At 41.2% G+C, this 26,606-nt stretch overlaps 1 protein-coding gene across 2 annotated transcripts in view; it reads left to right on the top strand.

Annotated features, from left to right (window-relative positions):
* Nucleotides 1–26,606, top strand: part of alg2 (ALG2 alpha-1,3/1,6-mannosyltransferase) — a 113,216-nt gene that overhangs the window by 9,660 nt on the left and 76,950 nt on the right. The window contains exon 1 of one of the 2 annotated variants that reach the window (XM_078171521.1): nucleotides 1,076–1,217. The exons of the other annotated variant lie outside the window; for it this stretch is intronic. The gene's annotated coding sequence lies outside the window, so the exon portion shown is untranslated. Of the gene's footprint in view, nucleotides 1–1,075; nucleotides 1,218–26,606 lie in introns of those variants that run through there. 2 annotated transcript variants of the gene reach the window in all.

Below are 26,606 nucleotides of genomic sequence, written 5' to 3'. Positions count from 1 at the left end.
ACAACAAACACGTGGTTGGGTTTAGGGAAAAAGAACAGGGTTTGGCTTAAGGGACGTGAACACCGCTCTCCACCCTCCCCATTCAGACTTTCACCACCTTATTTTCGTTCTTGTCCTCCTGCATTTCCTCCTGACACTGCCAGGTGCTGTTAAACTACAACATGGACCGGCTGTGTATCGTAGCAACGTTAAAGGACAGCTTTTTTGGTTGGTGTCTGACGCCGCTAGTCACTGCTCAAGTGCCAGATTTCGACGACTGAGACGAGTGAGACTGGGTTGGAAGGCCAGGGAGGGCCCTGATATGTTGGGCCCCTGCCCGTGGCTGTTGGTTTGTGCTTTGTGCTAACGTTAGCGGCGGTTAGCTGCTGTAGCTATGCGGCTGCATGCTCTTCGGCTCAGGGTTGGTGTGCTTTGTGCTACTCAGTTAGCTGCTAATGAGAGTGTGTGTTTCAGCACCTTCAGTGGACACACCCCCTGCGTCTCAGAACAGAGAATACTGCTTATTTATTTATTATTTTTTTTTACAATTCTGAATCCTAATTTTATACTCTTGCCCATTTTTTTTAAATCAAATTTGGCTGTGTGGTTAGTCACACATTTTTCTGTGGTGTGACAAACACCACAACACATTTATTTTGGCTTTACCCAAACTTAAAAGAACTCCCCCATCCACTCACTTATTTTTACTTCACTTGCATGTTGTAGAATAAGGTGCAGTGCAGATTGACACCAAGAGGCTTTTTTCATTTTCAGCCGTTAAAGGGAAAAAGTTTCTCTGCGCTCACCTTGAATTTGAGTTTAAGATGTGTACATACAAGCATGATTTTGTGTCATTACATTTTGTTTGGACTCATGGTCCAGCGTGCAACTTGCAAGTAGGAGACAGCAGAAGTTTGACAGACTGCAAACAAGAAAAACACAAAACACCCTGCAGACATTGAACTGAATGGAACTTTGGCATTAAGCAATACCTGCATTGAGCAATGGCATCAGATGAAACATTTTGCACACATCCCTCCCAAGTGCTCCTGTTTTTGGACCTTTGATCCCGAGCTTGTCTGCTGCTCAGTTACGATCCGCTGTCTGTGGTCACTTTCATCACCTTGCCTCACCACAAATAAATCATGTCACCTATTACCTGTGCACCTGCAAATCAGAAGCATCGCCACTCACCTGTTGTGTAAGGTTACTGGAAACAACAAATTGAGTCACTACTGGTAGGTATTAAATTTACAACTTAACTACCAGTGGCGAATTTAAGTGTGTGTGGGTGTAATTTGTAAGATAGTGTGTGGAAATATGTGAACAGTGGGCGTATGAGTCACCTTAGTGTAGGCAGTTGTTTAAAGGCCATTTTCTAGGAGATGTCAGAAACAGGAACATGTATTAGTGTATATGTGTGTGTGATGTGGTTTCATCATTTGAGTTGAAACATCGCAGGATTCCCCCTCTGAGAGTGTTTAGATGGAGATACCAGACAACAGACGGGCAGAGTCCCCTCACTGAGGCTGAGATTCAGTAGGTGTCCACTTGAAAGGCATGCTGAGCAGCGTAGCGACTGATGGAGGCTTAACCAAATATTTGCATGTGATAAATAAACTTACTATAAAACATGCTGGTGACGATCTGGAATGATACCTCAGATGCTATTTTAAAGTCTGGGCATTTAGGCTGCATGCAAAAATGTGTGTGTTTATGTATTAGTGGATTGATACTGTATTGGTGTCACTGTGTGAGAACCTGTTGCCCTTTAGTAATCCACATCTGGGCCTTCCCTTGGGGAGACACTTATACCATCTGGCTGAATGCCCCGCACACCTCCGCTCGCCTCCGCTCATTCCAAACCCACAACTTTAGCCCAGGTATCTGCCTGACAGCTCTTAATTGCAGCTCAGGCTTACTTCATTTAAAGGAGTGATGACATTTTGGTAGCTGAGTCAGTGTCTTTGTCGCCCTTCAGATATTCAACACTTGAGCAGAATGTGTGTGTATGCGTGCGCATTCTGTGATTTTTTTAATCTGCGTACGGGGCTCTAAAAATGTGCTCGGTGTTTGACGCTTCGCTGTGGCTCAGAGTAATGTCATTCTGGGTCACACACTGACCACATGGGCATGTGCACGGGTTGACAAGCGCACACACACACACACACACACACACACACACACACACACACACACACACACACACATACACTTACACACACACCCACACACACTTAGAGATAAACAAGTGGTTGGATTTCTGCATGAGTCACAGTCGTGGGCAGAGGTGGAAAGTTTCCTTGTTTGGGCTATTCCCCCCTGCTGACACTTCTGATACTTTTTTGAAGTATCTGATGCGTTGCTTGTAGTGGACACTTGTGGACTCAGCTCGTACCTGCTGAAACTGTAGACATACTGAAGACTTTGCCTCACTTTCTATCTGACAGGAACAGACAAACCTTATCATGTACAGTACATAGGACAATTATCGCACAATATTATTTACCAGTCACAACAGCTGGAGACACATATTGTTAAAACTTTCACAGAAGCAATTTTGAGTACTGCTAGCTGTTTGTATTTCTAGATTTTGTCACCACGATAGCGTCACAACCGTGCAAGATGCAGTCGCAAAACTTAACGCTGAAAACACACAGCGGGGGAGTGCAGCCTGCACTGAATTGCCACACAATTGCTAAAGAAAGCTGTGATGGCTGCTGCGAGCATTGGATTCTGCTGGAAGTAGGGGGTAAAATGTAAGGAAGGAGCCACTGGCCCCTCCACTTTATGCCCCTGGCTCACACTCGTTTTGAGTTCAGGGATCGCAGTATCCTAGTTTCAATCATTCCCTTCGTCCACTGATCCAACACAGTCTAGTGCAGTGGTGTCCAACTGGTCCAGCCACGGGGTCCAGATTTCTCCTCAGTCATTTGTTTAAGATCCACACAGTTTCAGCGTATTCAGCATCACACTTGCACCTGGCCATGTGGTTGAGCTAGTTTGTTGTGTCTGTCATGTGGCTGTCGGTTAGTCACTCACTCTACAGCAGGGAACAGCACTTCCAAATTAAAGCTCTGTGCCAGAATTTCACTGTACTTAAAAATAAGGTGTGTTTTTTACAGACTTGACATGTTTGCGAGTCACTTGCGGCCCATTCAGATTGGACCCGGGATCCACTTTTGGAGCGTGACCACTGATCCAGGGCACATTGAATAAATCTAGCACAGCTCAACTGTTTCGCTAAACTCACCCCTTTCATATCTTGTGTTCCATTGAACCATACACACCGATTTGGCTTTGCAGCTGATGTGATCCCATCACAAGATGGTCTCTAGTTTCTATCTGAAATTTAAAAATGGCAGTGCAAGGAGATACTGCCTGAAAATGAATATGTGGTGCTACCTATACTACCACGACTACTACTACGGCTACAGTTACTACTGCTCCTTTTCATGTCACATTGTGTGTCTAATTCCAAATCCTATTCTGATGCAATGCATTAAAATGGCACCATTATGTTTCATATTGTACTCCATCATTGTAAGTTAATATCTAACACTGATACAAATATCATTTACTTTGCATCTTTTCACAACAGGAATATGTTGTTTTAAATGAGATCCATAGCTTGTAAATCTTCATGTGTGTAATTAGAGCTGCAACAATTAGACAATTAATTGATAGGTTTACCGAAAGAAAATTATTTAGGAACTATTTTTGTTAAATTAGTAAAAAAAATTAAGCAAATTACCAAATATGTTTATGATTAATTGTTTTAATCGTAAATGAGTTGAATATAAGTGAGTATAAATGAGTTAAATATATATTTTTTGGGCTGTAGCCCTCTTTTTTATTATTTTATTTATCAATTTTTTTGAGAAAATTAAACTGTCTGATCTGCACAGGGGAAATGATGGAGCAAAGCCTGCCCCTCTCCCATGACCATAATGACATGCCCTTGAGCACGGCTTTCAACCCTCAACTGCCCCAGTTTAGCTGCTGGTAGCCGTCAGATCAGACCTTGTTTGTACTCAGCTGCCTCCAGGTGTGAAAGTGTGGAACACTTGTGTTCATATCTGTGTGTACCTATGATATACCTAGTTGTTATATAATGTATCCTCTAACTTAAATTTAAATGTATTGATTTATTTAACTGCATCCTATTAAATAATGTAGAAGTAATTTTCTTTTTTAAATGTCTTAATTTATAATCATTATATTATTGCCACGTTTTTGTTTATTTATGTTTTATGTTTGTATTTATGTACTTTCTTTTTTCCCTTTTCCCTTATCTTTTTCGGTCTCTACATGTGTAATAATAAATGTAAATAAATGTAAATAATCCTCAAAAATGCAAAGAAAAAAAAAAAAAAAAAAAATTGTGACAGCATTTTGAACCCTCAACTGCCCCAGTTTAGCTGCTGGCAGCCGTCAGATCAGACCTTGTTTGTACTCAGCTAAGTTTGTACTAAACTAAGTTTGACTTTGCGTTGCACAGATTTGATATTGTCACTGACTGTGTTCCCAATGTAAAGACTTTTATTGAGACAATATATTTTCAGCGACACATCCAAGGGTTAACAAATACCAACAGTGCCACCAGCCAAGCTTTCATTTACTCTCTTCCCCACAGTGTGCGAATGAACTGCTTGGAAGGCTGCACGGAGAGCCTATTGTTAATGAGACATAATAAGTTTAGGCTTTCTAAACTTCAGGTATGTGCAGCTTAGCTCAGAGAGAGGGAATAGCAAATGTCGGCTTGCAGGGAGGAACCTGTCTGATCATGTCTTCGCCTTTGGGTGTCTGCGAGCGCGCACATTCGTGTTTGTGTGTGGGTGTCATATAAAAGTTTAGAATTTTTAAGTTGGTGTGGGCGGATGGAATTAAAATAATGATTCAATGCAGTGTCACAGTTTTACCTTTTAACCTTTTAATGGTGGTTGACCTTTGGGGATGTGCAGGTGCAGGTGCCAGCTGCAGTCAGGTTATTTTGTTTTGGCTGTCAGTGTTTGTTGCACATATTTCAACTTATTTCTAAAAAAGAAACTTCTCGGTGATGAAGTGTATTAAATTTTGTCAAGTTTGCTGTTGATGTAAAGGTTTTAATCTTTAGGGAGTTTTCATGCATGTGATCTCCTCACACTGTCAAGTTCCAGTGAAATCTGGCTTTCACTAAATGAGGCTTCAGTGGGCGTAAGAAAAAGGAAATCAATCATTTCACGATTAGTTGACATTTGTTGATATCACCCCCTGTTCATAAGGAAATGTCCTCCAGATGATCTTTGTTGAAAACATCCCCAAAATATCAAATGGGACAAATGTGAGTCAGTTATAGCAGTTTGTAAACTCTTTGATGGTCTGAAGTTAAAAGAAAAATCTGTGTGCTTTAAAGTTTTTAGTGACAAGGGTTGTCACTGTGAAAAAAAAAAAATCACAAGACTTATGTAGTGTCATCATTAGACAACATGAAACATTTACCATTTAGACAAAATGGCTGCCACAATATTCACTGTAGGTATCAGAGTATGGTGGATAAACCATGTTCCCAGATAGATTTAAAGGTACACCATGTGACATTTCTGCATTATAATGTCCTATGTTATATATTATGTCGAGTTGTGCACGTTGTGTTTGATTTGCTCAAACTTCCAGGGAAACATAGGAAACAAGGGATTATGTGGCACAGAGTTAGGAAGGAAGTCGCCGAGCTGTTTACTATCGTTTGTACTGCTCACTCATGTTGGAGCACGATTATTCATTGCCGTTTGTTGCACGTTCTGCCGCCCAAGCTGTGCCCGTAAATCTCAAATGTACAGGTGAACCAAATGACCCAAGAAGAGGGTAAATCAGTGGCGAATATGAAAGTGATTGCAGCACGGAGACAAGTTAAACGTAACTCCAAGTAAAAGCTGAATAGTTGCACATGAGCAGGTGTAAATAAGAGGATGTCACAGAATTTCAGAGTATACACACTTTCATGGGTGGGAGCATGTATGATTAGGCATGTGGGTATTATGTGTGTTCATATCTGTGTGTACCTATGATATACCTACTTGTTATATAATGTATCCTCTAACTTAAATTTAAATGTATTGGTTTATTTAACTGCATCCTATTAAATGATGTAGAAGTAATTTTCTTTTTTAAATGTCTTAATTTATAATCATTGTATTGTTGCCACATTTTTGTTTATTTATGTTTTATGTTTGTATTTATGTACTTTCTTTTTCCCTTTTCCCTTATCTTTTTTGGTCTCTACATGTGTAATAATAAATGTAAATAAATGTAAATAATCCTTAAAATGCAAAAAATTGTGACAGCATTTTATTCAGTAACAGCAAAACATTTTTTTCTGCCACACAACCTATTTTTTCTATTATTTACATGCCATTTTGCAACACAGTAATCCAGCAGAGACCAAATTTATTGACATTTCAATATCGATACATTAACTACGATGTCCTACTTGGGCAAGTGGCTCATTCCAGCTCCATCAAGCTAACGTGTATGGAAACGTTATAGTCATAGTGTTATTTTTAATATGATTGCTTTGTCCACAGATAACAGCACTGGGCTGCCCAATGATTGAATTAGCCACATAACATTACAGTATTTGTATGTGCAGTCGATTCACCTAATGCTAACTTTAGTTTAGCAAGTTAACATTACATTAGTGAACATTGCTAGTTGTGGTTATTTTATTAGAATAAAATAACATGAATAAATGTGACTTAACTTACCGTGAATACAACTTTAATCAGTGAAAATGATTTCTGGCTTGCAGTTTTTGTTGGCCTTACAGCAGCGAAAGAAATAAAGTTAGCATTTCACTATATGTGTGCACATATATATATATATATATATATATACATGTATCTATATGTGTGTATATATATATATATATATATATATAATTATTATTATTATTATTATATTTTTTTCTATCTTCTTTTTATTTGATTTGATTTTATATAATTTATGTATATTATTATTTTATAATAATATATTATTATTTTTATTCTTTAATTTCATTATTTTCCTCTTAATTTACTTTACTTTTTGCTATATATACTTATATATTTTTCTTCTTTTTATTTGATTTTATTCTAATGTAATTTATGTATTATTATTTTTTATGTAATTTAAGTATATTATTATTTTATAATAATAATATTATATATTATATTATAGTTTTTATTAATTTTTATTTAGCAGAAATTACATACTGTGCGTCTGAGTACTGTAAAAAAGTAAAATACAGCTTCTCTAAATTTGAAACTGTTTTTTAAAGCACCAGAATATTCATGTGTGTTTGCAGTATAAACTTTGTCAGCATACAGAATACATACAGAAACAAAAACTGATAAATTTATGATTCTAATGGCCTGAAATATTTCTTGTCTTGCTGTGTGACTTTAGATTTATTTGTTTGCATGATTAAAATGTAATAATAAAACTAAATGGGTGTGTGCAGGGACACACACACATACCATAATTACAAAAATGTCAAATCCTATGTCATATCTTGTATATTAATGTTTCTTATATAAATACATTTATAGTAATTCATATATTATACCCAGTGTGAATACCCGGGAGTGACCCTGAATAACCTCATGCAGCTGCCTTCGTCACCACCTGCCTCCGCATTGTTGACGGCAACAAGAAACCTTTCACAGTTTAGCAATATTTAATTTCTCGCTCTCCGTCTTGTTCGTTAGTGTGTCAATCATCTTCCTTTACTCTCCTTTTGCAGACGAGACTAAATGTCACTGTGCTTCAACGTACTAACGGCGTTGACTTGTCTGTGAACAACATCTCACTGTGGGTTACACAAGAGGATTCATTTTATTGTTTAAGTTGGCTTCTCCACAGCCTTGACCTTTTCTTTGAAAAAGTTCACCCCTTATGATTCACTGCATCTCAACTCTGACATTTAAATTTCATCTCCTTCTCACGATTGAAACCCGGTGCTCAACAATTACCTGTGTACGGGAATCGAACGTATGCAACATGGCGGATCATGGCCACTGCGTGGGCACTACTAATAAACCCAAACCACCCATGGGTGCTATTGTGAGCTTCTCCGAAGCCATTGGTGCGCAGTGAGAGACACTCCCAGATATTTCCACAAGACAGATTTCCTCTGGGGAGAGAGGACTTCCCTTCTGATGCTCAGCCAGCTGCATACCTGAAGTGCAAGTATTTACGCGTGCCGCTCCCCATGACTGGAATTGCTGACTTGTGTGGGAGTGCAGTGCCCAAAAATGTTGACATAATTTCTTGCTGATGTAAGATGTTCAGAGGGAGTTCCGGCATCTGATATGTGTAATTTTCAGGAATATTGGAAATCAAAAATCTGTTTCATTGTCAGTATGCCCACAACCAGACGCCCACCTGCTTGTGTAATGACAAGCTAGAGAAATTATATTTAAAAAAACATGTTTTTGCATCATTTGAAGACTTACGCTCGCAGCGTCCTCCCCCACACACACTCAGATGACCACATAATAGAGCTGTAACCGGGCAGGAGGTTTTTGAGGTTCAAGGTTCTGCCAAGTCTGGGACCACCAAGCTCCTGTTTTCTCTGTGATACACACGTAATGCTCTGCTGCAGTCTGCCTGCACTGATCTCTGGATAGAGTGTGATGGCGGTCCCGGGATCCTCGGCTCAGAGTCACTTGGAAGCTTGACAGATTGCGAAATCGAGCAAGTATGATTTGAATCCTGTTTATAAACAATTAAAGAAAAACCTTCTGTAATTGTTTTCATACATTCGAACATTTTAAAAGGGCAAATGAAAGTAGAGCTCCACTATGGGATGTCCATAGGATCAAGAGCTCTGTATATGGTAGTGTTAGATAAGTGTTAAAATTATATTTTTGCTGTGATCAGCAGCTCTGTAGGCTGCCCTGTTGGTCGGTTGGGTGGTAGGTCCGTCCAAAGAAATTGCCCCACCCTTTGGCAGCCACTGCTTTTGCCCTAGGAGGCTGATATTTGGCATTGAGGTCAAGTGTGTGTGTGTGTGTGTGTGTGTGAGTGAAGGTATGTGTTTGTGTTCATGCCAGTGGCAATGGGAGTGGCGTACCACAAAAAGGAGCATAACTTCCATATAGATTTACAGACTTGGACAAGGTTTTGTGGAACAATTTGTTCATGAGCCAAAGGGCAGCTGATTTACTGTTAATGACAAAAGGGGCAACGTGAGGTGCATGCGTGTACGTGGTCGCAGCTTTTGCAAAGCCGCACTTGTTAATCCGAACATTAAGACTTTTTGGAACAAACATTTTCACCATTTTGACTACACACTAGAGCTGGCAATAGGGAGAAAATCAAATACCACAGTAGTTTTGATAGTTTCATTTTCTGTAACAGCTTATCCTGTCAGGGGTCACGGGAGCGCTGGAGCCTATCCCAGCTGTCACTGGGCAAGAGGCGGGATCACCAGACTATCACAGGGCTGACACATAGAGACAGACAACCATTCATGCTCACATTCACACCTATGGACAATTTAGAGTCACTAGCTGCATGTCTTTGGACTGTGGGAGGAAGCTGGAGAAAACCCACGCTGACACAGGGAGAACATGCAAACTCTGCTTAGAGGGGCTCCCCACCCTCTTGTTGTGAGGCGATAATGCTAACCACTGCAACACCGTGCCACCAAATGGCCCAATATCAATATTGTGACAATATTATAGGGTTGACTGAAATTTTTGATGAATAATCATCAGTAATGAGGATATAGTGACTAAGCAGTAACGGCAAATTATAGAACAACTAGAACAATCTGGTAATTTCAGAAATGCAGCCTTTAAAACAAGGAAAAGACAACATTTATGATATTCAAAATCCAAGACGTTATCTAATCTCATATCACGATATCAATATAGTATCAATATATTGCCCAACCCCAATGTACACTGTTTATTCTGTCGTCATGTGAAACAAAATGGCTGTAAGCACGTGCAAACAAGATGTGGATGTTTAAAACTGGATGTTTAATACAATACAGTGTCATAATTTTGTCAACATTATCTTCACTTAGATTAAGTTTGGCCACTGATTTAAAAAAATAGTGGTAAAAATAAAAGCAGCAGAGGTGAAGGTATACAGACTTTACTGTAGGTTCTAGCTCTGATGTATAAAGAGAACCGGAAAAAGTGTTGGAGGTGGGGCCTCGTTTATTCCTGTGAAAGATGCCAAAAAAGTTTGACTTCCCAGGTATAAAATTACCTGGATCTTCTGCATCATTGGGCCCATAGAACAGGCGCACTGGAGACTTCCCCTGGCAGGGTGGCCAACTTAAGGTTTAGCCCTCTGCTAACTTGAATGTAGATAAACTAATTCTATCGTACGTCTCTTCTAGACTTCGAAATGTTATCGGGCTGACTTGATTAAATCCTGATAGCGAAATGATTCATTTTGTGGAGATGGTGATGCTCAGAAAAACGTATCCACTACTTTACAGACATATCTTTCTCAGTGTAAGACCAACAAGATGTAATTCCATGGTTTGACCACTATGTCAAATTTGCTTGAAAGCCTGCCGCTGTTCCTAGACACCTGGTTTCAGGTCAGGTCAAGCTCCAGAAACACAGATGCCTACACTTCCCATGATGCAGCTCATCAGCTTGATAACCTGATGGCATCATCTAGGTTATTTTTTATTTTTTTCAGAGCTGTTACGCAGCTATTTCACAACTTGAACAGCGCGCCTCATGATGACTAAACTGAACTTCGTTGTAGTAATGCTTCTGTGAGCTGTACCTTACAAGTCACCAGTGCGTTGATGTGTATATGTGACATTTCTGAGCTTGTGACAGTAGGAGTGACCGTCAGAGCATCTTTAGCTCTGTCACTGGGACGAGGGAGACAGCACTCCTCCCTTCCCTCTCCGTTGAATAATCCGCTTACTCACCGGATGTGATTCACCTATCTAAGTCTGTTAGAGAGAGGGTTCTGTTGTCTAAATGTTTGCTCAATAATGTTGTGTAATGTTTGGAAGGTTGTGTGCTTGTGAGATAAATAACTTCATTTGAGCCTTGGTGTTGCTGGCTGCTGTGCTGCTTTGAAATCCTCATACAGTAAGTGGCCGAGGGGTCATCAGGGAAGGTAGCAGAGTGACGTCATTCTTTTAGATTGTACCGTGACTGCAGAGAATACACAGTTCTGATTGGCTGGAGAGTTTGCTTGGCTCTAATGAAGTAGCCTTCATCACTGTGAAACTCATAGTTTGAAGACTTCTTGTTTCAGCAAGTACTTTGCCACAGCGTCCCCTCCATGTTGCGAAGAAACGCTTATGTCAAGATTAACTGACATGACATGTTGACCCAGGCTTTGACAAAACCCCACTTAGATTGTAACACATACATTTTGATAGCTGTAAAGTGGGCACAGTGTAAGCTGGATAATGTAATTCAACTTTTGGTAACAGCACAGATCATCTATAAAACCTTTATTTTTTAATTTTTTTATTTTGTGGGAGTGTAATTTTTCCTTCCTTAAACTTCCTTGCACATCTCTCTTTTTCTAAGCACTTGAATTGCCATTCTCCAATCAATGACCCCCTCTCCACCTTGCATTAAAATGCATTTTGTGTGATTGGAATGCAATCGGACAGTGCTTGACCACATGAAAGTACAGGTTTAAGTGCATCAAAAATGCATTGAGGACGGACTGCAATTCAGTCGGCCACACCACCTCCAGAGGTGGTCAGGGATACATTGTTACCACATTGCTAGCAAAATCCATGTTTAGTGCCTAATAAGCCATTGGAAACACAATGGTGAGTGCTACGAAACACCCATGTTTGATGCTTAAAAGCTGCTGGAAAAACAGTTACAAGTCACTAAAAAGCCCCGGGAAAAAACAGCAACAGGTTGCTAAAAAAGCAGCTGGAAAAACAGCGATGGGTTGCCAAAAAAGCCACTGGATAAACAGCAACAGATTGCTACCAAACACCCACGTTTGAGTGCCTTAAAAATTGCTGGAAACACAGTGACGTGTTGCTACAAAACACCCACTTTTGGTGCCCACAAAGCTGCTGGAAACCAGCAACAAGTTGCTAAAAAAGCTGCTGGAAAACCAGTGACAAATTGCTAAAAAAGCAGTGGGAAAAACAGCAACAGATTGCTACAAAAACCCACATTTGGTGCTTAATAAGCCACTGGAAACACAATGATGGATGCTACGAAACACCCATGTTTGGTGCCTAAAAAGCTGCTGGAAAAACAGTGACAAGTCACTAAAAAGCCACGGGAAAAAAACAGCGACAGATTGCTAAAAGGCCACTGGAAAAACATTGACTGATTGCTACAAAACACCCAAGTTTGGTGTCTACAAGGCTAATGGAAAAAACAGAGACAGGTTGCTAAAGAAGCCGCTGGAAAACCAGCGACAAGTTGCTAAAAATGCTACAGCAAAACCAGCAACAGATTGCGACAAAAACCCACAGTTGGTGCCTAAAAAGCTGCTCGAAACAGCCATGACTCGTTAAATCACAACTGGTTTTGTTGTTTGTTGGTTTCGAACAGTGGTCTGCAGCTTGGCAGGAGTCTCGCCCAGGTGTCACACCATCCAACATCCCCTCTACTTCCTGATGACAAAGTCAGCCAACATTTTCTCCTGGCGACTGGGCTGTCTGAAAACATTACCCAGCATACCTTGCCTTCATGTTTCTTTGCTCTGACTTCTGATTCACCCTCTCCAGTTCAAACAGTCGTCCTCTGCCTCTTGTTTCCCTGGTTGTCTTTTAGCATCTTCTGCAGTTGTTGGAAATATGCATCAAGTCACCAACGTCCTCATGTACGTACTGCTTAAACATGAGATGCAAACAAACGTTAAACATTAAACGTTAAAGACACAGTGCTACTAGTGGTCAAAAACTCCACAGGACACCTTTGATTATCTTTTGATGTGTATTTTGTCTGAACATGGCTGCACAAGGCCAAGAGGCTGCTGTTAAAGTCTCTCAGACAGTTGCCAGACCAGACTCAGGTCAGAGGCAGGTCATGACTTCAGACTGACCCACTACACAATGCCAACAGCCCCCTCTTCCTCCCCCACAATGCCTTCACCATCACTGTCTCTGTTCCACTCTCCTCTCCCCTTACTCTTTGTTCCTCTCTTGCTGTCTCGCAGTGTACGCTCTCCTCTCTCTGTTGCCCTCTCTTTAAACTCACCACTCAGTCCTTCCTCTGCTCTGTCTTTCCTCTTCCCCTCTCTTCTTTCCCTCCTTGTGTTCCTTCGCTCCATGAGGGGGAACTTCCACTGCAGCTTCTATCCAGGAACAGGCTTCCACTGTGGAAACACAGCTACATAATGCTGCTCCGGTTCGCTTTCCACACCGAGCAGGGGAGGGGGAGCTGAGCTTCATGTCACTGCATCCACACACATTTCCATAAACACATATGTACAAAAGCACACATACATCTCCCATAGTGTAATGACTTCAGTTGTTCAGTTGCATACTTTTCTTTTACTTGTTACTATTCAAACAGTTTCAGCTGGCAGCTCATGATTTTTACAGACCTTAGAGAAAGATCCCTTTGTATCTCACCGTCCATTAGTGGCACTCCTATTCAAGTTATAGTTTAACATCCAGCAAACAGCCGAAACAACTGTGGTATGCAAAGCAGAGGTCTATATCTGTCACTGTGTGCGTGTTATTTTTCATCTTCCCCTGAAAGACACCCGCTATAATTAGATACTTATTATCAACATTAATGGACAGACATGTAGGTAGGACACACACACACACACACACACGTGCACACACACACCCAGGAAAAACAGGAAGAGTCATCGTATTCAAAGCAGACAGGAATAGAAACAGAATACATGAGGTAACCACAGTGGCGTAAGCAGCAACCATTACCTCAACAATGACCATCAGCAGTAGCCTTTATTGTGTGTGACTGTGTGTGTGTGTGTGTGTGTGTGTGTGTGCACAGGCATATGTGGCTGTCAAAGATGCCTTTTCCATAGTCCAGATATTCCCTTTCTCCATGAACATATCTGGTCTTTATATAAGGTATGCCTGGGACTTATATAATTCTTGGCGCTTTAAGTTTCTGTGTGTGTATCTGGAAAGCTTGTGGAACTGCAATTGTGTGATTGTATGTGAGTGTGTGTGTCCGTGACGCCTTGGAAGCTCTCCTGGCCACGGCTGTGGAAATGCTCCACTGCCCCACTCTGCTCAGTGGGGACAGTGGTGAACGGACGGATGGATGAATGGGGAGTTGGGGCTCTGATGGTTGGATGGAGAAGAGGAACTGCAGCGCTGCCAGAAAGACAGTGGCAAAGTGAGAGGGGAAAAGTTGTGCTTTCTTGAATCTTATGTAAACCAGAGCTCCTCTGTTTTCACTTGGCTGCGGGGTTTAACTTGATGTGACGGCTTATGTCTGATCACTGTCACAGTTCTTTTCTTGTTTTTTTGTTTTGTGACAGTTTGAATTTGAACTTCAAAGTCTTATTAAGTCGCTATATACTGTCAGTTATGAGTTTTATCGGTCAGTTCACCACTTTGGTAGCGTGGAAACCAGGCTAATGAGCAAATCTGCGAGCTCATGTTTTTTTGGCAAATGCGTTGGGTCCAGGTTCCCAGTAAGTGCACTGGACTTGGAAGCCAATTTGACATAGTGGCCAAATTGTGGAACCACAACTTCAAGGTCCGTCACGTGATGCCAATGTGCCAAAAAAGACTTTTTCCCACTAGACTACATTGGGAAAGAGACGTCTGTGAATTACTGGATACAGTTTTTTGGAGCATCACAAACCCCGCGAAATGACTCCTGTCACTATCAGGAGTTGTTTTACTCTGTCCAGTAACATTTCAAAAGTCTAGAAGAGCTGCACGATTAAAACATATTATCCCCATTTAAGATAGTGGAGGGCTAAACTGGAAGTTGGAGTCTCAAGAGTACTTGCTCAATGGGCCCAACAATGCAGAAAATGCAGGTAATTTTATACCTAGAAAGTTGAACTTTTTGCACCACTGAGTAACTTCCATAAGACTAAACGTGGCCTTGCCTTCAATGCTATATCAGTTCTCCTTTTACATCCATTCTCTGGTCCCCCTCACATTCAAAAAGATTTTAAGCTGACCTGGCCCGAGTCAGGCCAATCACTGATTGGTTGTAGGTCTCCCCAATTGCATTCGGAGGCATTTTGGAAATTCCTTGGAAATCAAAAATGAACTGAGACATTCCAGACTAACTCACATTTGGTTAACGATGTCAGGCTACCACTTTGGTGTAGGCTGAAATATTTTAACAACTACTGAATCAATTGTGATGAGCTTTGGTACATGGTACTTAGTGTACTGCCTACAGTAGATGTCAGTCGGCACGCCCCCAGTTTTGAGAAACAGCCTGGAGTTAGACACAGAAGCTAAGCAATGTACATCTGTGGAAGGGGGTCAGCAACAAAACATATTTTAGCCACCTAAAAAAAAAGTTGCACCTAAAAAACCATTCAGTCAGTTTCAGTGTATGCTATATTGACAGTATTGTCACTGCTTCACCTTAATGTCAGACAGCCAGTTCCAATGAGGGAGTGGTTGACAACTTCAGTTCCACATCCCTGCTCTTGTCAAAGCCACCAGACTCCATTGACAAAAACAGTAATTTTAGCTCACTGAACACGGGAGCTGCTGGTCTACCTCTGCCTCGATCACTTAGTTAGTTTGTGTTTTGATTGTGACTTTGTTGTGACTTTTATTAATCCGAACCAACCCTTTTAAACACCAAAGTCACACAAGAACACAAACAAAATAACTCTTCAAGGCAGTGGTAGACCTGCAGCTCCTGTGTTCAGCAATTTTAAATCACTGTTTTTCTCAATGGAGTCTGGCTTTGAGGAGAGCAATATAACGGCTTCATTTTCCAGTTCGAAATTACATTTTGACGGTAAGGTAAAGCAGTGAAAATATCCAAAATATAGTTTTTTTATGTGTAAAATACGAGTGGATTTTTTAGCTTTCATGTCGAATCCAGCCTGCTTCTCCAAACTGGGGTTGTGCTGACTGAACAATACCCCATACAACCTCACTATCCCTTTAACTGTGTTTACATTGTCTACTTAGAATCATACGATATTTGCTTGGAGTCATATGGCATTGCCTCACTGGCATGCAAATTAAAAAAAAATGTTTAGGGGCTCTTTTCAGTTCTCCCTCTCGTCCTCTGTTTCATGAAGCGTGACAACTTTGAAACTAACAACATAGGTGTTAATATATTCATGCTTTTTGGTGTAGTGTATTTCAGTGTGCAGAAGTAACTTTTTCGTCTGTATCGGAGGGGCTGCCCTTACTTTGCATTATGGGAAGCCCCATTTCAGGCTGTGTCCTGTGAGGGATTTGCATGCTGGGTGCAGGCTGCAGTAGTACGTGCTCGTTCACCGCAACAGCCTGCCTGATTGAGTGCTTATCTGCCACTCTTCATGACACTAATATACCAATAGGTTATTAGCTGTCAGAGTGCCTGTTGCTGTGCCTCTCCTAAGCCCTCTCTTTTTTTTTCTTTCCTCCCAGTGTACATTATACAGGAATTCATCCTGAGAGGCAGCATGTGTTGTGAGTGTGTGTATGAGTGTGTGTCTTACTTGTAGTGGAAACTCTTTGGGAATCTGTGCCATGGAATGTCTGGGCAGGATTCCCTCCTTTCCCCAGCGGAGCGGACCATTCACACACAACTATCTGTACGCAACATGAACACGTAGCACAGCAAAGCCTGGAAACACATTGTCCATTTGTGTGGACTTAACCTCATCGCACAGTTCATGAGATCTGTGCTTAGGGCTACTCAGCCCAAAATTTGATTAACATGAGGATGTGTAACCAAATCACTAAAACATAAACTGCCTCTGTCTGTCCGTCAAGTCTGCTTTTTCCTAACAATATCTGACTTCTGACTTCTTTGCTCTCACTTTCAATGACTTCTTCTTCTTCTTCTTTTTCTTCTTCTTCTTCTTCTTCTTCTTCTTCTACTTCCTCCTTCATCACTGGAATGCAACTTCAGTTTGACCTTGTGACTCATTTCTCCCACGCTGACCACACCAGTGCTGTCTGTCCTATACAGACGTAGTGCTGACCTAGACTCTCATACGGCACATGCACGCCAACACACACACACTCCCACGCTCACACACACACACACACACACACACACGCACATACACACTGTTGCGTCACTCTCCTGTGGTGTGGCCTGTAACTACTAGACAGCTGTTCCTGCTTAGCTGTCATGTCAGCCATGATGTCAGAGCTTTGTTGTGTGTGATTGGCTGACGTCTGAGTGCGTCCTGTGTATGTGGGAGATGCTATGTGGGTGACTTTTGCTCTCTGTGCCATAGAGAATTGTGGTAGAAATGGTCAACTGATCTGTGACCTCTTACCCTACAGTGGGACACTTACGTCTTTCTTGTCACTGCAGAGTAAAATGTGTGACACGGGGGCGACTGCCACAGATACTCTAGTGACCCAGTAGTGATGTAGACATGTCAGTAATAAAAAAACATTGCACGTTAAAGTTTAACCCATTGCTGTCTGTAGCTTCAGAGATGAAGATCTGAAGAAAGAATAAGAGGTTATACCTGGTAGGAGATTTAAGCAATAAGCCAAGAGAGGCTGTGGTAGTAAATTTAAAACAACTAAGGGGCGTTGTTACATAGAGATGTTACTAATAACTGATTTTACTAAATGGAAGTTTGAACATAGACCGACCGTACCTATGACGTCTAGACTCTGCATCGATGTAAAGCCTACACCGTACCCTACTCCATAGCCTGATGTGCATCTCCCCAGAAATGTAACTACGTGTTGCGGCGACGCAGACCTCCTGTTTTTGTTTAATTTCACAGATAAGAAACAAGAAAATTGTAAAGACAATAAAGTCTCCACAAAAATATAATTAAAAGTCTTGTGTGTGATTTATCCTGGTTTCATATGAGTAGAGGAATTCTCTGCTCTTCGCTAGGCTAATTCATACAATGTAAAATGCCATAGGCTTGTGCTAATAACGTTAGCATGTTGTATTTGTTTGGAAAACTTGTTTAGTATAAGACAGTTGTTTTGTCAGTGAACCTTGTGAGCTGTATTGGAGCCGAATTTTGTAACGTTACCTTTGTTAAATGTTACTGTTGTCCCTGGCTTCACATGAGAAATGGAAAAGTTCACTAGCTTCTAGGCTAATTTATACAATGTAAAATGCCATAGGCTTGTGCTAAAAACATTAGCATGTTGTATTTGTGGGGAAAATGTGTCCAGATAAAGACAAGTGTTTGTCTGTGAATGCTGCGAGTTATCGTGAAGCTGATTTGTGTACTTGTGTTTGAAATTGTCTCTATTATTATTATTATTATTATTAAGTCATGTTTAATTTGTGGTTTTGGTATGTTTTTAAATCAACTAATCTTTACAGCACTTCACAGAAACCCTGCCGCTGATTATTGTTTTGGAGGTGTAACTGCAGAGTGACACAGACACACCAGCGCTCAAGTATAAATGCTCACAACAGTGTAAGCCATGTGCCTATGTTATATATATAAATATAAATCCAGCTTAAGAAAACACTCAGAAAACCATCAAAACTGAGCACAGTTTCATTTATAAGGTGAAATATTGTCAGAAAAAATATTCCGTAGGAGTCATTTAAAATTGTGAATCACATTTTTCAATATCCAAATTGTATCACTATCGGCGTTCAAAAAACACACTCACATTTGCACAGTAAGTCTCTCATGCGTGAGAGAGGATGCAGATTGACACACACTCATATGTCCAGGCTTCTCAGGATCTCCTGTGCACCCAAAAGCACCTCTCCTCCTCGGCCTGGTGAGACAACATCCAGCGGTGTATGTGAAGGCTCAGACATACTTGACGTGGAATGCTACAAACTTGTACCAGTCACATGGATATGAGGGCAGTATCTTAATAATAAGTTTAACCGACTAGTATTTGTGGTATACTGACTAGCAAGGGTAGCAACATTTAATTGACTAGTCGACTAATTGTGCACATCCCTATTAGGTGTGTTGGGACAGAGTTACTGCCTCAAGTGAAGTATCTCAGGGTCGATGGATCGGCAGTTTGATGCGGCGTCTACAGTGATACGGCCACTGCGCTGGACTGTTGTGGTGAAGAAAGAGCTGAGCCGGAAGGTAAAGCTTTTGATTTACTGGTCCATCTACCTCCCAACCCTCATCTGTGGTCATGAGCTCTGGGTAGTGACCAAAAGAATGAGATCGCGGATACAAGCAGGCGAAATGAGTTTCCTCTGTGGGGTGGCTGGGCTCAGCCTTAGAGATAGGGTGAGGAGCTTGGACATCTGGAGGGAGCTTAGAGTAGAGTCCCTGCTCCTTCGCGTCGAAAGGGGTCGGTTGACATCCGATCAGGATGCCTCCTGGGCGCCTCCCATTGGAGGTGTTCCGGGCACATCCAACTGGTAGGAGGCCCCAGGGTAGACCCAGAACAAGCTCATCACATATGTCATCTGGCCTGGGAACGCACTGGGGTCCCCCAGAATGAAGGGGGACCGCACATCATGCCATTCAGATAACCCACTGACTTTGAGATGACGGAACTGGGAGTGCTAAAATGCTAACTCATTTCTGGTACCTTATACCTGCACCACTCTATAGCAAGCATGTATTTCGGAGAGTGATAGTTGTTTGTCAAATGTTGGTGATAATGCTCCGCCTGGTTGCAATTCGCGGAGCAGAGGAAGAAAAGCTGCCAGATCTTGAGATTCTGATTTCTGTTAAGTGTATAATGGCTGTGTTTGATCTTAAACAACACTACACTGTCAAGATGTGTGCACTATGCAAGTATGCAGTGTACTACATGTAAGTGTACCAACGGAAGTATTTGATTTGAGACACAGCACATGCGATCAAAGCCAATCACAAGTCCATCTGGATCCACCCAGGTACTGGTTATATTGAAACACAGACTGGAGGCCAATGGGACCCTATATGACCAGATTAAGACTTACTGGACCTGTGTGAGGTCTCCATTATTAGGAACCGAGTGAATCTATTAAGACATATGTTTACATTAAGAGCAGTTTTGATGCAAGTTTAAAAAGGATCATTAGCAGATTGTGTAGCAGCAGGAGCCATAAAAAGCCTCTTTTCTTCTCTAAAAATCTGGGTCAGGCAGAACTGCATTTGTGTAAAAAGTAAAAAAAAAAAAAAAAAAAAAAAGAAAAGAGACAAAAGTGTGTCATTCACTTATTTAATAAATATTCCATTGCACTGGATTAAAATTGTGCTTCTGTGTGTGTGTGTGTGTGTGTCCAGTCATGGTCACCATGGTGAAGTCCTACTAAAAATCGTCATGACAACTCAAGCCATCGACAGCCATGTTGTGAGCCAAAACACGTAACTGTCTCCTACGCATCAACACCATTCACACACACACACACACACACACACACAACAAAGACGCCCACGTGCACAACGACGTATATGACAGTGTCAAAATAGAGTAACTTGTTTATGAGATAAAATTAGTGTGTTGTTTACCCTGCTCAGACTGATGTAAGACATCAGAGGTCCTGAATTACAGATACTTGAGATCACTCACACTCATTTGGCTCCTTTTTTATGTATCACTGACGCCATACTGGTTTCAAGTTTATATTCTTTTAACATGTTGACAAACAACAAAATAAAAACAAAAGATAGTAATTCTGATTCTTTGAAGTGAGTCAACATGGAATTGATAGTAGTCTGGTTTCGTCAGCAAGTGGGTCTTTAAGAGAGAAGCACTAGCAGCATGTGCCTGAAGGTGATGCCACCCTGGGGGCTCTCACCACCAGCTCACCCCAGTCACCTCTAAGCAAGCACACACACACACACACACACACACACACACACCTTGCCCCCAGCACGCACACTGCTCGATGGTCGAGATAGAAGCCCCCCTCATCCATTCCCGTATCTGACCCATTTTCCTGTGTTCACTGCAGATGCTGGTGAGCGGCCCTGCCACCCACCCCTCCTTGTTTCCACTGGGGTGGAAAACACTAGTGGAGTGGGAAAAAAGAGGGGAGTGGGAGGACAGGGGCAGTGGAAGATGGGCTTAAGGGGGGAGGAAAGTATCAGGGTGAGTGAGTGCGTCCATTAACCCCCCCAGAGTTACACCGTGGGGGTGCGAGGGGATTGGCCCTTGTTCTTGCGGTAAGTGTGTGCGTGTTGTTTGTGTATATTTGTTGTGGAAGGTTGGAAAAAATGTAATTCTGCATTGAGAACTTCCTCCGTCTCTTTTTCTTTCTCCTATACCATGTGCTGCACCCAGAACATCTGAACACATTTCAAGTTTGTCTCCTCCTCACATCTACTGGTATATTAAGCTGTATCTTAATATTTTATTCTGTTAAAGAGGCACTTTGGTGATTTAATGTTGCATCCTCATTAAGCTGGGGGTTAGGGTCTGAAATTAACTTTCCTCTTTTTTTTTTTTAATTATCTGCCACCCAGAAATTTTATCGACCGCCTTTAAAATCTATGCGCTACATGAAGGACTAACATGTCGATCATTTATCCATGATTTAATGTAAAAAAGTGTGTAATTCATTTTCTCCTACAGCCTATAGTGTCTTTTTATTGATGTTATTGGGTAAAATGAGGTAAATCTTGACTGTCAATCAAAACAAATAAGAATTAAAAGGCATATGATTGAGAGCATCATACTGTACAGCCATCAATATGGTTTTCGGAGAAAAATGTCAATGGAAACGGCTCTTTTATGGCTTGTTAACGAAATCACTACAGCCTTAGACAAGAATAAAATTACTCCTGGTATATTCTTAGACTTACAGAAAAATGACTTTCATGATGTTGCTTTAAAATGGCTGCTTGATTATTTATCGGACAGAAAAACAGTATGTCTCTGTTAATAGGTATGATTCAAATAGAGCTAAGCTACTTTGTGGAGTACCTCAGAGCTCCATTATTGGACCTCTTTTGTTCTTGATTTACATAAATGACCTACCTAGGGTCTGCAAAATTGTACTGCCTTTTTTATTTACTGATAGATGTCTGGTATCTTTACATGAAAATGTTAGCACACTCATTCAAGAAGCAAATGAAGAGCTATCATCTATAGACTCTTTTACTGTTAGTAAACAGTGTGACATTTAAAGTCCCTGTGAAACAGAAGTTAGAGCGTCTTTAGCTTCTGTAGTGTAACATGTTTCTCAGTGAAGCGGAATATTTGAGCAGTGTGCGATATGAAATGGCTGTGAACTGTCCTTCCAATCTTCCCCACGTTGTTTTAGAAATAAAAACAAAGGTTTTGCCCAGAGATATCCAAACACACATCTCTTCCTATCTCTGACCATATTGCCTTGTTAGTTACTACAACCCACAAATGGTGAATTGTGGTATTATTTGACTAGTGTGGCTGGCTAGTTGCCCAAAGGCTCATTTGACCGGATGAACTTTTGCAGACACCCCTGGTTTTACAGGAAAGAAAAGACAGATTTGATGTAAAAATACTTAGGTACTGTATTATATTTGGCATATAACAAGAGATAAATGATAAATTAACACAGAAACATGGGATTAAAACTGGGAAACTTTGAAGATGAGGATATGTATTGATGTTTTTACTTTGCATCAATGATATTGGATCATTAATCATTCGATATATCGATTCAGATCGATGTATCATTACACCCTTAGCACTTTGCCTAACTCTATGATGTCTCTTGACCCTCCGTGCCTGATAAATACCCCCACCATCAAACTCCATGGAGAGCACCTTTATCACAATGTCTTTGTACTGATCTCCCACGTTTCAAGCAGCCATTGGTTTCCACTCATTTCATCACACTGGGAAAAATCACTTTAAATAGACTTAATGGTTTTTCAGACATGTGATTCATCACGACGAACACTGACTTGTCTTTACTGTTTTGTCATCGTTGCGTCATCCACATGCAGTAATGCGACTCTGAAACACAATCACTTGGAAAACTCCTTGTTTGTTGATGCATTCCAGCGCTTGTGGGGAACTCCGACTTCTGACAGTGAGATGCCAAAAATAACCATTTTAATGCAAGAAACCACAGTGTCACCATTACATTGCATTTTACATGATGTCTGTGTTTCCTTATTTTGTTGGTTTTGATTTTCTAAAACACAATGCTTTTCAGCAGCTAAATGTCAGATCATTTATGTCAGAGCTTCCTTGAATGCAGTACTGTAACAGGGAGTATTGATAGCTGTGCGTGCTTGTAACTCAACCCTGGTGATTATTTTGAAAGAGATATAAAAGCAGTTACTTTTTTTGCAGTGGATTAACCTATAGTATGTAGCACAAGCTCTGTCTGAGAAGAAAAATGTTTTTAATATTATAAGGAATGTGGTTTTTAGATGAAGGCCTAAGACATGGCGTGGCCCTTTAATGGTGGTAGTGGTGTGTGATTATTTCTAGTAATGCATTCGCAGTGCCAGGCCTGAATGTTAAGTTTCAGTGAAAAACGAAAACACAAAACAGACTGGGTAACACCTACATTTCATTAATCATGCTGTGTGAAACTGAGGCCACTTATGTGTCCTGTGGGGATTGAGGTTTAAATGTTAAGACTGGGATGGCCCCTCCAATCTGCCATCTCTTTCTTTGAACCCTCTGGTCACATTAGAGCACAGGTTTGTGGTCCAGTGATCAAGGTAGTGACAACGTCGCCCACTCGAGTCTCACTTGCTGGTTTCATCCTGTTACCTTGTGATGTAAATGGAAGTGAAAACACCCACTCTGTCTTCAGTGCCATGACAATCATATGACATCAGTATTGCAATGACACAGCTCTATTATCACCTGGTTAGTTTTGCAGGTTATTTCAGAAAGTAGGATTAGAAACTCGCTGATCGGTTGGTGAGGTGATGCTGATTTGAGACAGTGTAGGTGTGACTGCGTACATATGAAAGCAAGCTACTGTATCTTATGATCTGTGGATGCTCTCAGACCTGTTCCCTAGGGAAACTATATTTTGTTGTTGTATCACATGAATCAAAAAACAATGGAAGTTTGGCAGCTGCAGGTCTGCACATTGTTAGAGGGTCATCTGCAAATGATGATTGTGTGTGTGTGTGTGTGTGTGTGTGTGTTCCCTTTGCATCAGTGACAGCCGTGACTGGAAGCATTATGTTTTCAGGTTGTCCGGCCAGCTAGCCCATTTTCGTGAACTTGATATCTCAAGAACACCTTATGGTAATTTCTTCAAATTAGGCACAAACGTCTACCTGTACTCAACGATGAACTGATGAGAATTGGGTGGTCAGAGTTCAAGGTTACTATGACCTTGTGTCCGTCTCAGTCTTGTGACTGCGATATCTTAAGAAACTCTTATGTGAATTTTCTCAAATTTGACACAAACGTCCACTTGGACTCAGTGATGAACTGATGAGAATTTGGTGGTCAGAGTTCAAGGTTACCATGACCTTGTGTCCATCTCATTATTGTGAAGACGATATCTCAATAAGGCTTTATGTGAATTTTCTCAAATCTGACACAAACGTCCACTTGGACTCAATGATAAACTGATTAGACTTTGGTGGTCAAAGGTCACTGTGACCTCTTCTGATTTCTGTGAACACAATATCTCAAAAAGGCCTTGAGGGAAATTTTTAAATTTGGCACAAATGTTCACTTGGACTCAACAATGAAGTTATTTGATTTTGGTGGGGAGAGGGTAAGGTTACTGCAACCTTGCATAGGTTACATTCTTCTGAAAATGATATCTCAGGAACACCTTGAGAGTATTTCCTTTAACATCCTCTTGGACTCAATGATGAACTGATTATACTTTGGTGGTCAGAGGACAAGGTTACTATGACCTTGTGTACATCTCATTCTTGTGAAGGCAATATCTGAAGAAGGCCTCATGGAAATTTTTCAACTTTGGCACAAATATCCACTTGGACTCAATGATGACCTGAAAAGAATTTGGTGGTGAAAGGTTACTGTGACCTCATCTGTCTTATTTCTGTGAACAGGGATTTTTTTTTAAAAAATGGCACAAATGTTCACTTGAACACAATGATGAGGTTATTAGATTTTGGTGGGGAAAGGTCAATGTCACTATAACCTTGCATGTGTTGCAATCTTCTGAACACAATATCTCAACGCCTTGAAAGTATTTCTTCAAATTTGGCACGTACGTCCACTTGGACTATGAACTGATTAGAATTTGCTGTTCGAAGGTCACTCTGACATAACTCAAGAATTCACACATCAATTGTTAGAACATTTCACACAAATGCGTAATAGTGATGACATTATTCATCCAAAAGGTCAAAGGTCAACTTCGCCGTAACATCATAATGTTCTGTAAAAATGCATTTCTGGCCACTATTCAACATCACATCTCAGCAACAGAAGGGGAGACATTTGGTCACATCCTGAACTGGTGACACTAATCTTGGGTGTCCATCTTGAAACTGTGCTGACCGTATAGAACTTCTGTGCTGCCAGGTTGAAGATGTGTGTGAAGCATCCATGTTTCCACAGACTTGACTGGTGCGCAGAGGCACATGACTGTGTGACGGTATTTCAAATTTTATTTAAGACTTATACACACATTGCATCAGATCCACCACCGTGCACCACCAGAAGACTGTGTTGGTGTTTGTGGCAAGGAAGTGTGCACTTTCACTGGTTGCTCTCATATGTGTGTGTGTGTGTGTGTGTGTGTGTGTGTGTGTGTGTGTGTGTGTATGTGTGTGTGTGCATATCTGTATTATGTGCTAATCCTGGAAAGAGAAGTGAGATGGACACTTCCGCTCTTTTCTAAAAATACACCTTCCATTGCAGCCTGCATCACTTCCTCTTTCTGACTCGCCATGCACGCTCTCTCTCTCTCTGTCTCTGTCTCTGTCTGTCTCTCTCTCACTCACACACACACACACACACACACACACACACACGCACGCACGCACGCGCGCGCGCACACACACACAAATATATATGCGTGTAACTTAACGACGTTCAACAATTTCCTTTTCTGGTATTGCATGTTAACCATATTGTGTGTTCGTCTGATTGTGTGTATGCGTGCGTGCATGCGTGCGTGTGTGTGTGTGTGTGTGTGTGTGTGTGTGTGTGTGAGTGAGTGGAAAGCGGTTTGGTGTAATGGCACAATGTGTGGGCTGGGAAACAGCTGGTGGCTCCAATTAATACGCACTGATGCAAAGAGTCCTTTATTACGAAGAGTTTCTCTGTACACGATGTACATCTGTACATGGACATCTGTGATAGTACAGATGTATATGTATTTGTGTGTGGTGTGTGTGTGTGTGTATGTGTGACTGACTTACTGAGAAAGAGTGAGAGTTGGAAAGTGGTGTCTCACCACGTGACGTAGGTTTCTGGTGTTTTCCAAACCAAAGAAGTGGAACCAACAGTGACGAGGATGTGATGTCATCATCAGGCTTTATTTCTCACTCTAACTGCAGCCCCACGTCTCACGCTACTCTTTGTCGCTATCTTTTTGTCTGTGTCTATATTTCCGTCTTTCTTTGTGTCTGTCTCTGTACAGTATCTGTTTCTCCATGCACTGTCTCTCTCTGTGTCTTTATCTCGTTGCACTGTAGGGGAGTAGGCGTTCGCTGGCTGG

This window comes from Epinephelus lanceolatus, chromosome 10 (genome assembly GCF_041903045.1).
Source record: "Epinephelus lanceolatus isolate andai-2023 chromosome 10, ASM4190304v1, whole genome shotgun sequence".
In the NCBI taxonomy this organism is placed as follows: domain Eukaryota; kingdom Metazoa; phylum Chordata; class Actinopteri; order Perciformes; family Serranidae; genus Epinephelus; species Epinephelus lanceolatus.
The sequence above is the reverse complement of the archived record's forward strand: the minus strand, read 5'-3'. Positions and strand labels throughout refer to the sequence as shown.